Source organism: Oryzias latipes, chromosome 2 (genome assembly GCF_002234675.1).
Source record: "Oryzias latipes chromosome 2, ASM223467v1".
NCBI lineage: Eukaryota > Metazoa > Chordata > Actinopteri > Beloniformes > Adrianichthyidae > Oryzias > Oryzias latipes.
In genome coordinates, this window is record NC_019860.2 from 9,662,279 (window position 1) to 9,673,543 (window position 11,265).

The 11,265-nt window shown below is 40.8% G+C and overlaps 2 non-coding genes across 2 annotated transcripts; both read left to right on the forward strand.

Moving 5' to 3' along the window:
• Positions 1 to 2,423: 2,423 nt before the first annotated feature.
• trnah-gug lies at positions 2,424 to 2,495 on the forward strand. The gene has a single exon. It is a non-coding gene; the product is annotated as a tRNA-His (tRNA).
• A 1,555-nt stretch (positions 2,496 to 4,050) lies between these two features.
• Positions 4,051 to 4,122, forward strand: trnah-gug. Its single transcript has one exon. It is a non-coding gene; the product is annotated as a tRNA-His (tRNA).
• Positions 4,123 to 11,265: the final 7,143 nt, after the last annotated feature.

Below are 11,265 nucleotides of genomic sequence, written 5' to 3' on the forward strand. Positions count from 1 at the left end.
GCAGCCACTCCTCTCTACGACCATCCATGGGCATGGATAACCCAAAAAGCCACAGTAACCGTACAGGTGCACATGGCTTTAGCTTTAAACATCTATGGCCTTTAGTCACCAAGTTCCCATCCAAGTGTCACAGCAACACACAATTCTGTGCATTTGAATTGATCTCACTGTCAGATTCTTCTACCGGTGAAAATCTGAATAAATAGTTAGCAGCATATGCTACTTATGCAGTGCTTTACTACCTTCCTAGGAGGCTTGCTTTAAATTCACAGTCCCATTCCCCAATAGACACACACATTCACACATTGCTAAATATTGGCGCCAACCTTAAACGACCAGGACAAAAACTGGATTTAATGTCTTGCCCAAGGACCCTTGGACACATGGGAAGGCATGGTGGAAATGAGCCTGTTATTTTTGTCTTCATTTTGGTGTCACTTTCAGACTCAGTAAAGAGTTGGTTTTCTTGTCTCACACCTTGGTGTACCAAGATCTCTATGGTGTTTTCTGTATGGTGATTAAAGCCAGTTTCTACCCTTATGCCGCTGTTAGGGCTGATACTAAGTAAAGAGAGAATGGAACAATGTTTTTGACTAAAAGGGGCAAAAGTATTGTGAATGAAAGACCAGAGTGGTCACCTGCTGTGATTGTGATGTGAAAATGTGTCTCTCCTACATGTGTGTACGAAGACAACAAACTTAGCATTTCTACTGTTCTTGAGGTCCAACTGTGTTCTGACAAAAAACACCTGGAGAGCAACAAAGACTAGAACTATGACCACTATCCCTTCTCAGCTGTGATCGTATAGTGGTTAGTACTCTGCGTTGTGGCCGTAGCAACCCCGGTTCGAATCCGGGTCACAGCAAGATGTTCAGAAATTCTGAATAATCCATTTATGTAAACTTAAAAGATTTTATCATGAACTCCTACAAAGCTGTAAAACTTTACATCTTCTTGGAGCAAAAACACATCCAAGATGCCAGAACTTGGCTGTCTGGACTCCACATGCCCAACAGCTTCAGTCTGTTGGACAACACTTCCGCAACTTCAAAATGCTTTGGAACTTCAGTTAAACTGTGATTATTTGGGGTTCATTCATGTACACTAAACAACGAGATTTTCAATGTCTATTACGTCACGCCTGTCCAAGGGCGGAGTGAGTTATTACTTGTCCCTGACGGCCTACGATGCTGCTGGAGTTGGACGGAAAGGCCATTGTGAGCCCTAACCCAACTGAAAAAAAGATAGTCTTAAGAGTATTTGTTTTGAAAGATGTAGGTAAGTCATACAGATTTTCAATGATTTTAATCCCTGCTATCCTGTTGACTGTTCAGGGGCTGTTCATGTGATCAGTGCATGTTCCTTGTGCTGACCGTCCAGGGTTGCGTATTTTTTTTGCTGCAAAGGCCTATGTAACTGAAGGTCAAAATTGTGCTATAATTAGAATATGGCTTAGGAGCTCCGTACAACAGCATCATCTGTACATCAACTTACAAGAGAATACTTCACAAAACACTTACCATACGCATAACAATCCTAGCTTCTGCTTTCAACAAGCCTAAAGGGAACTCTCAAACACACCTGTACTCTCCTTATGAATGCAGCCACTCCTCTCTACGACCATCCATGGGCATGGATAACCCAAAAAGCCACAGTAACCGTACAGGTGCACATGACTTTAGCTTTAAACATATATGGCCTTTAGTCACCAAGTTCCCATCCAAGTGTCACAGCAACACACAATTCTGTGCATTTGAATTGATCTCACTGTCAGATTCTTCTACCGGTGAAAATCTGAATAAATAGTTAGCAGCATATGCTACTTATGCAGTGCTTTACTACCTTCCTAGGAGGCTTGCTTTAAATTCCCAGTCCCATTCCCCAATAGACACACACATTCACACATTGCTAAATATTGGCGCCAACCTTAAACGACCAGGACAAAAACTGGATTTAATGTCTTGCCCAAGGACCCTTGGACACATGGGAAGGCATGGTGGAAATGAGCCTGTTATTTTTGTCTTCATTTTGGTGTCACTTTCAGACTCAGTAAAGACAGCTGTTGTGATAGAGTCTTCTTCTTGAAGGTTGGTTTTCTTGTCTCACACCTTGGTGTACCAAGATCTCTATGGTGTTTTCTGTATGGTTATTGAAGCCAGTTTCTACCCTTATGCCGCTGTTAGGCTGATATTAAGTAAAGAGAGAATGGAACAATGTTTTTGACTAAAAGGGGCAAAAGTATTGTGAATGAAAGACCAGAGTGGTCACCTGCTGTGATTGTGATGTGAAAATGTGTCTCTCCTACATGTGTGTACGAAGACAACAAACTTAGCATTTCTACTGTTCTTGAGGTCCAACTGTGTTCTGACAAAAAACACCTGGAGAGCAACAAAGACTAGAACTATGACCACTATCCCTTCTCAGCTGTGATCGTATAGTGGTTAGTACTCTGCGTTGTGGCCGCAGCAACCCCGGTTCGAATCCGGGTCACAGCAAGATGTTCAGAAATTCTGAATAATCCATTTCTGTAAACTTACAAGATTTTATCATGAACTCCTTCAAAGCTGTAAAACTTTACATCTTCTTAGAGCAAAAACACATCCAAGATGCCAGAACTTGGCTGTCTGGACTCCACATGCCCAACAGCTTCAGTCTGTTGGACAACACTTCCGCAACTTCAAAATGCTTTGGAACTTCAATTAAACTGTGATTATTTGGGGTTCATTCATGTACACTAAACAACGAGAATTTCAATGTCTATTACGTCACGCCTGTCCAAGGGCGGAGTGAGTCATTACTTGTCTCTGATGGCCTACGCTGCTGCTGGAGTTGGACGGAAAGGCCATTGTGAGCCCTAACCCAACTGAAAAAAAGATAGTCTTAAGAGTATTTGTTTTGAAAGATGTAGCTAAGTCATACAGATTTTCAATGGTTTTAATCCCTGCTATCCTGTTGACTGTTCAGGGGCTGTTCATGTGATCAGTGCATGTTCCTTGTGCTGACCGTCCAGGGTTGCGTATTTTTTTTGCTGCAAAGGCCTATGTAACTGAAGGTCAAAATTGTGCTATAATTAGAATATGGCTTAGGAGCTCCGTACAACAGCATCATCTGTACATCAACTTACAAGAGAATACTTCACAAAACACTTACCATACGCATAACAATCCTAGCTTCTGCTTTCAACAAGCCTAAAGGGAACTCTCAAACACACCTGTACTCTCCTTATGAATGCAGCCACTCCTCTCTATGACCATCCATGGGCATGGATAACCCAAAAAGCCACAGCAACCGTACAGGTGCACATGGCTTTAGCTTTAAACATCTATGGCCTTTAGTCACCAAGTTCCCATCCAAGTGTCGCAGCAACACATAATTCTGTGCATTTGAATTGATCTCACTGTCAGATTCTTCTACCGGTGAAAATCTGAATAAATAGTTAGCAGCATATGCTACTTATGCAGTGCTTTACTACCTTCCTAGGCTTGCTTTAAATTCACAGTCCCATTCCCCAATAGACACACACATTCACACATTGCTAAATATTGGCGCCAACCTTAAACGACCAGGACAAAAACTGGATTTAATGTCTTGCCCAAGGACCCTTGGACACATGGGAAGGCATGGTGGAAATGAGCCTGTTGTTTTTGTCTTCATTTTGGTGTCACTTTCAGACCCAGTAAAGACAGCGGCAATGATAGAGTCTTCTTCTTGAAGGTTGGTTTTCTTGTCTCACATCTTGGTGTACCAAGATCTCTATGGTGTTTTCTGTATGGTGATTAAAGCCAGTTTCTACCCTTATGCCGCTGTTAGGCTGATACTAAGTAAAGAGAGAATGGAACAATGTTTTTGACTAAAAGGGGCAAAAGTATTGTGAATGAAAGACCAGAGTGGTCACCTGCTGTGATTGTGATGTGAAAATATGTCTCTCCTACATGTGTGCACGAAGACAACAAACTTAGCATTTCTACTGTTCTTGAGGTCCAACTGTGTTCTGACAAAAAACACCTGGAGAGCAACAAAGACTAGAACTATGACCACTATCCCTTCTCAGCTGTGATCGTATAGTGGTTAGTACTCTGCGTTGTGGCCGCAGCAACCCCGGTTCGAATCCGGGTCACAGCAAGATGTTCAGAAATTCTGAATAATCCATTTCTGTAAACTTACAAGATTTTATCATGAACTCCTTCAAAGCTGTAAAACTTTACATCTTCTTGGAGCAAAAACACATCCAAGATGCCAGAACTTGGCTGTCTGGACTCCACATGCCCAACAGCTTCAGTCTGTTGGACAACACTTCCGCAACTTCAAAATGCTTTGGAACTTCAATTAAACTGTGATTATTTGGGGTTCATTCATGTACACTAAACAACGAGAATTTCAATGTCTATTACGTCACGCCTGTCCAAGGGCGGAGTGAGTTATTACTTGTCCCTGACTGCCTATGATGCTGCTGGAGTTGGACGGAAAGGCCATTGTTTCCCCTGTATTGGAATCAGCGTCAGTTCACTGCACTATACCATGGCTCCTATTAAAAACGTTCTGTGGCTCAGGATCATTTCAACTCGGTTTTTCCTAATAAAACACTACATCATGAATGCTGTGTATCAAAGAAAAAAAAACACTGCGATGAATATATGATGGCACACCGTTTTCTTGTGGTTAGAGATAGCTTAGTGGAATAGTCAATGGCATACACTTCCAGAGACTCCAGGATTAAATCTGGCAATATCCATATTGTTTTTGCGTGTATTTTGTTCTTCATGTGACATGTATTTTGCTGTGTCAAAACTTATCTTCTCATCACATGTACATTTTTCTTTTTTACGTTTTTTCATCATTATTTCCACATTGAAGTGTTACAAGGAGCTTTGTTGAAACATATTTCAATATACATCCAGTTAGCCACCAGATGCTGCTGTTCTGTGTGGTTTCGAAGCCCTGAATAGGTGGTTCATTTATCCGGCACAATTACATAAAACCCAATGAGGCTTCATGGGGCTTCTATTCCCATCCCTACCAGAACCTTTTTCTTTGCATCACGGACCTGGAAGAATGGTTAAGGTTAGATGTAAGTTTGCTGTGAGCCCTAACCCAACTGCTGTGTTTGTGATGTGAAAATGTGTCTCTCCTATATGTGTGTATAAAGACAACAAACTTAGCATTTCTGCTGTTCTTGAGCTCCAACTGTGTTCTGACAAAAAAAGCCCTAGAGAGCAACAAAGACAAGAACTGTGACCACCATCACTTCTCAGCTGTGATCGTATAGTGGTAAGTACTCTGCGTTGTGGCTGCAGCAACCCCGGTTCGAATCCGGGTCACAGCAGGATGTTCAGAAAATCTGAATGATCCCGTTCTGTAAACTTACAAGATTTTATCATGAACTCCTTCAAAGCTGTAAAACTTTACATCTTCTTGGAGCAAAAACACATCCAAGATGCCAGAACTTGGCTGTCTGGACTCCACATGCCCAACAGCTTCAGTCTGTTGGACAACACTTCCACAACTTCAAAATGCTTTGGAACTTCAATTAAACTGTGATTATTTGGGGTTTATTCATGTACACTAAACACCGAGAATTTCAATGTCTATTACGTCACGCCTGTCCAAGGGCGGAGTGAGTTATTACTTGTCCCTGACGGCCTACACAGGCTGCTGGAGCTGGACGGAAAGGCCATTGTGAGCCCTAACCCAACTGAAAAAAATATAGTCTTTGGAATATTTGTTTTGAAATATGCTTTGGTTTGTTTGTGAACAAATCCCACATAGACCAAAAGTTGGGCCTTATCTGCGACATCTGTGGACTCATCAATTTCTAATAAGATGCTTTCTACTCTCTGCAAAGCATCCTCAAGCTGTGACAACACATCAACTCCTAATATTTTTGATCTTCTGATAGTGGAGGTGGCTGACTTTGGGATTGGCTTAATTTTGTTAGTGAGTTCATATTTTTGTGTCTGCCTTCCAGGAAAATCTCTGCAGCGGCACTCAAGCACTCTTTTCTAAACGTCACATCACTGAAAGATTTTCTACATTGCCCTAAAATCCATCTAATCCGCAGTGCACACTCATGCACCCGTTGCTGCGCAGAAAAAGAGTGAAGAGTCAGGTTGATCTCTCGTATTGGACTCTTAGTTGGTTTTATTTTCTGCTCTCTCACCTCAGACTTTTGACATTTTATTTATTGGTCATCTGCCTTTGAGAAAAATCCAAAAAAAGAGAAACAAACATAAAATATATTTTTTTATTGTACAACTCTGAGGCTCCAGCTTGTCAAGATCTCCAAGATCCTTCTCACTTGATGTTCCCAATTCCCTGTAGGATAAAATCAAATATAAACAATTTCAGCAATCCAATCTGTTGAATTACCTTTAAAAAAAGTTTTATAATTGATAAAAACTGGCAAGGAAAAATATATTTGGATAACCTCACATAGTTGAAAGAACAAGTTATAACAACGTTATATTCTGTAATTGTGCAGAAATTTCTGTTTTCTCATCCAAAACAAATTTACTCCACACTTGGGTTCATGTTAAAAGTTATTTCTTTGGTTATGAATTCAGGGAGGATTTAGAAAACAACAACCAAATCTGCAGGTGATACACTGAGGAAGATTATCACGGAGAATAGATGTAACTATCATCCGGATGATTGAATGATGGATGAAACTGGCCACTTCTGGAAGAAGATAGCACTGGAAGTGGCGAATTGCCCGTCGCTCAAATCGCGATGTGGGACCTCTCATGCTCCTTGTTTTAAGGCACAGAATAGAACTCCTAATGTGTGTTATAAAGTACGATACGGTTCAATCTATTGCTTTGAGAGAAAAACCTTTATGTTGAGAAATCTTCCAATGCTCTTCAATGAATGTTTCAGAAAGCCTCAGAAATGTTCAGGAGGATTTTTGATGAGAAAGGATCAATGACGGACATTCTTCAACTGTGGCAGAGGTTTAGGTGGGTTGTGGTTCTCCGTCTTTGAAGATCCTGCATAGAAGACGGGGGGAAATTCTGAAAACAGTACTGTGATTCAGTGATGACATCATTCAGTGATGACATCATTCAATGACTACATCATCAAAGGATGACATTATATGATGTCATCCTTTGATAATATTACATCATATCATCAAATGATGACATGCAATGATGTCATTTTACATCATGGCATGATGGGATTTAAATGCATAAATACTCCCCAGAGATTAGTATTCCTTCAACTCAAGAAGACACAAAGAAAACAAATCAGCTATCAAGAATGAGAAAAATGAGGCAACAGGAAGAAAAAGTTAAAAAACTCTGGTCCGATATTGTTGAAAATGAGAGTGACATCGTCCTGGACGACGACTTTTATAACACGATTGTCTTCCCCGAGGAAAGTTCCAGAGAGGAGACCAGTCAGGACTCTCTCATCCCCCAACACAATTCATCTCAAATCTCTGATGGTGACAGGCAATGTAGTCAGAGTGACTTTGAAGCTAATCTGGAGGTCAACAATATGATGTCCCCTGACAATAGCTACACCCATGAGCACAGTCTGGACTCTCAAGACAATTCATCTCAAATCTCTGATGGCGACAGGAAATGTAGTCAGAGTGACTTTGAAGGTGATCTGGAGATTTACTACTCAATGTCCCCTGACAACAGCTACACTGATGAGCAGACCGATGAGCACAGTCTGGACTCTCCCACCCCCAGAGAATATCCATTTGGACCCTCTGATTCAGATAGTGAGGATGACAATTCAAGTGATTCTGATTCAGAAGACTCACTATCAGAGGAGTCTCAAGAAGAAACTGACGTCAACGATCTTAATGGATTGATCTCACAGCGCAATAAGCTAAAAAGCTGTTTAGCTAAGAGGGAAAGGAACATCGCAAAAAAACTGGACCTCCTCAAGAAATATGAGCAGGAGGCACTTAAGGCTGATGAAGACTGGTTGTTTTCTGAAAAAAGTATTGAGCAGGAGCGGCACATTAGACAAGAGAGGCGAAAGGAAATCAGAGAACTTGAGGAGAAGATCCAAAATGTGACAGAATTCCTCACGGTGGAAAAGAAACCAAGCTACTCAAAGGGTTACAAGACAGTTTTAGAAGAGACAGAAATGGTCACAAAACAACTGCTTGAAATCAACAATCTAAATTCACACATGGAAGATCAAATTGGAAAACAAAAGGAGAAAAGAGAAAATCTTGAAATTCAGGTGGTAGAGATGGTCTTTCTGTCCAACTTAGCGACCAATAGAATCAGCAACCAAGCAGAGACAATTGTGTGTGCACCTCAACAGAAGACCTCAATCCAGACGGAATTTGATAGACCTAAAAGTGCCTCTGGATTGAACCAAATAACAGCCTCAGCTTGTTTGGAATCACAAAAAAGTATTTTTACTATTGGAGCTGCACCTAAGAAAACGACCAATAGGAGAGGAAAAAATAAGACCATTAGCCCTAAAGCAAAGCCGGACGCGTCTTCTCAACTGCTAGACACACTGAAAGTGAATCCACCACATCAGTTCAGTTGGGTTCAGTCAGAAGAAGCAGCCGTTAAAGTCAGCAGCCAGGCTAAATCAAGTGGGTGTGCACCTCAGGAAAAGTCTTTTGAACAACAAAGTTCTTTTGCAAAGAAAGTCTCGACATCGGACAAAGTAAAAGCCTCCTTGTTGTTAGAACCTCAGAAGACTATCTTTACCATTGGAGCTGCACCTCAGAAAACCACGAAGAGAAGAAAAACTAAGAGCATTTGCCCTAAAGCAAAGCCGGACGCCTCTTCTCAACTGCTAGACACACTAAAAGTGAATCCACCACATCAGTTCAGTTGGGTTCAGTCAGAAGAAGCAGCCGTTAAAGTCAGCTCCAATGCAAGCAGCAATGCATAGGTGTAAATATTAGATAACATTAGCTAGTAGGAATATAAGTAATTTAGTAATAAAAAGGTGTGACAGGTTTTCTACATGTATTTATATTATTTTATTTAATATTACAAATTGTTAGTGTTTTTACTAAGATAAATATAAGTTGTCATATATTCATTTTAAGATTTATTTTTTATTTGGAAGTAGAGAAACATGTCTGAAGTTGATAAATATTTATAAGTCTTTGTTTTTATATATTATTCATATATTCATTTAGTTCGTTTATCTATGTTTGACCTGAAGTTTCTCTTGATCTTTGTTTTAAAAAGTATAAATATAACACTAACAAAATTAATTTATATACAAATATGCAAATATGTTAGGATATATTGTCGTAGACAACATAGATAGAAAGATAGACTTATGAATGTGCACTAATTGTGCATTAGTGGGTTCTCTCCGGGTGCTCCGGCTTTCCCTAGATTCTAAAAAAGACTTTTAAAAGTGAATTAGAGGCTAAGAGTGCCATCTGCCCTCGCTGTCTGCATCTACGCCTTCTCTCTCTGTTCTGTTCTCTCTGTTCAATTAGTAAGTAATTGATAACGAATAAATAAAAAAATACAAAATAAAATATAATAAAAAACAAATGAGTAAATAAATATATAAATAAATACATTCACACATGCACACATACACACATACACACATACACACATACACACATACATACATACATACATACATACATACATACATACATACATACATACATACATACATACATACATACATACATATATAAATAAATCAGTCACCAAGATATTTAGATTATGAACCAAATTAAAGCCGGGCAGTCTTGTGGGTTTTCTCCCAGCATTTCAGTTTCCCCACAGTAATTGTTAGTGATTGGCTAGCGACTGATAAATATCCCCTCCCTGAATCGCCACCTTATCGTGGTGGAGTGGTTTGCGAGCCCGAATGATCCAAGGAGCCGGTACCTGGGTGGTGTTCCACCTCAAACTGGTCCTGGGAGACGGGCCAAACTAAGGGCGATTCAAACAAGAACCTTTTCATTACTAGATCCACCTACTCCCCCCAATAAGAGTTACCAGTGCCCCCACCCTGGAGCCAGACTAGTCAGTAGTTAGCTTTTAATTGCTCTGAAGCAGTGGCCAGTGGGGCAGTGGACAGTGGGGCAGTGGATAGCAAGCATGTTGTCCTGAAGGCCCCCCAAAGCAAAGGAATTTTCCTGCACTTTTCTTGTTGGTGATAGATTTTGGGGCAGGACGAGCCACGGTGGGACACTGGCTTTATCCCCCTTTGGTTAGACACTTCACAGTGGGTCATTCAATCATCTATCTCCAATGAGTCCCCAATCCCCCCAAAACACAAACAAAAAAATCCTTCCCCGTGTCTTCGTGGCAGATGAGACATTCCCACTGCAGAGAAACCCGATGCAGTCATTCCCTGGGCGCCTCCTTTTTCAATAGAGGTCCATATTTAACTACGTCCTCTCACCAGCCCGGCTGCTAGTGAAGAAATCCTTCTGGATGCTCTCTCCACAGTGGGGTCTGTATTGACGCCTGACTGAAGATCCACAGCAGAGTGGGAAGTTATCGTGTTCTGCACAGCTTCATTTATCACAGGATAAATGAAAACGAGCCGCTGCACGAGATAAAAATAGGTTGGTGCCAACAGAGAGGCTACTTCATGATCCACTTTCCTGCAGAGGGAGCAGACCCATGGCACCTCCAGAATGGGGTTTTCTGTCCTCCAAGGACGGACAAACAACGGCTCTTTTGAGAGCCACCCACAAAAACTTTAAGAGTTTAATTCTCTCTTTTTCACAGTTCATATTCCAAACTTTTAAAGTACTACATTAGTTGACAAGGTAAGAGAGTAAAATAGGTTAAATAGTACATATGGACTGGAGCAGACCTGCCCCCTTCATAAAATCACAATACCATAGGTAAAAAATGCTGCTCAGTAACATGAAAGCAGTCACCATTGATGTATATTACTGGGTTGACGGTCACGTGACATACAACACGACACACATGTGCCATTACTATGCATTGAGTCTTTCCCGTCCTGCTGACTGAAGTAATGACAAGGTCCAAACAGGCATGAAAAGAATCACAAAAGGTGACACGATGTTTTACAAACAACTGCAAAAATTATGACAGCAAAATTTTACGATCAAGAGGAATTGTCTTGCGCAGGTTGGTAATAACATTTTCATAGAAAGAAATCAGGCTGGGAAGTGTGAAGTGGATGCTAGCATAACAGTTTGGGTCATCGATGTGGATTTTTATTAAGAAAGTGACTATTCGCAGATAATTTGTAAATACGAGAGGCCAGTGCTGAACCTTTTACTTGGCCACACGGACCTGGAGGAATGGTTAAGGTTAGAATTAA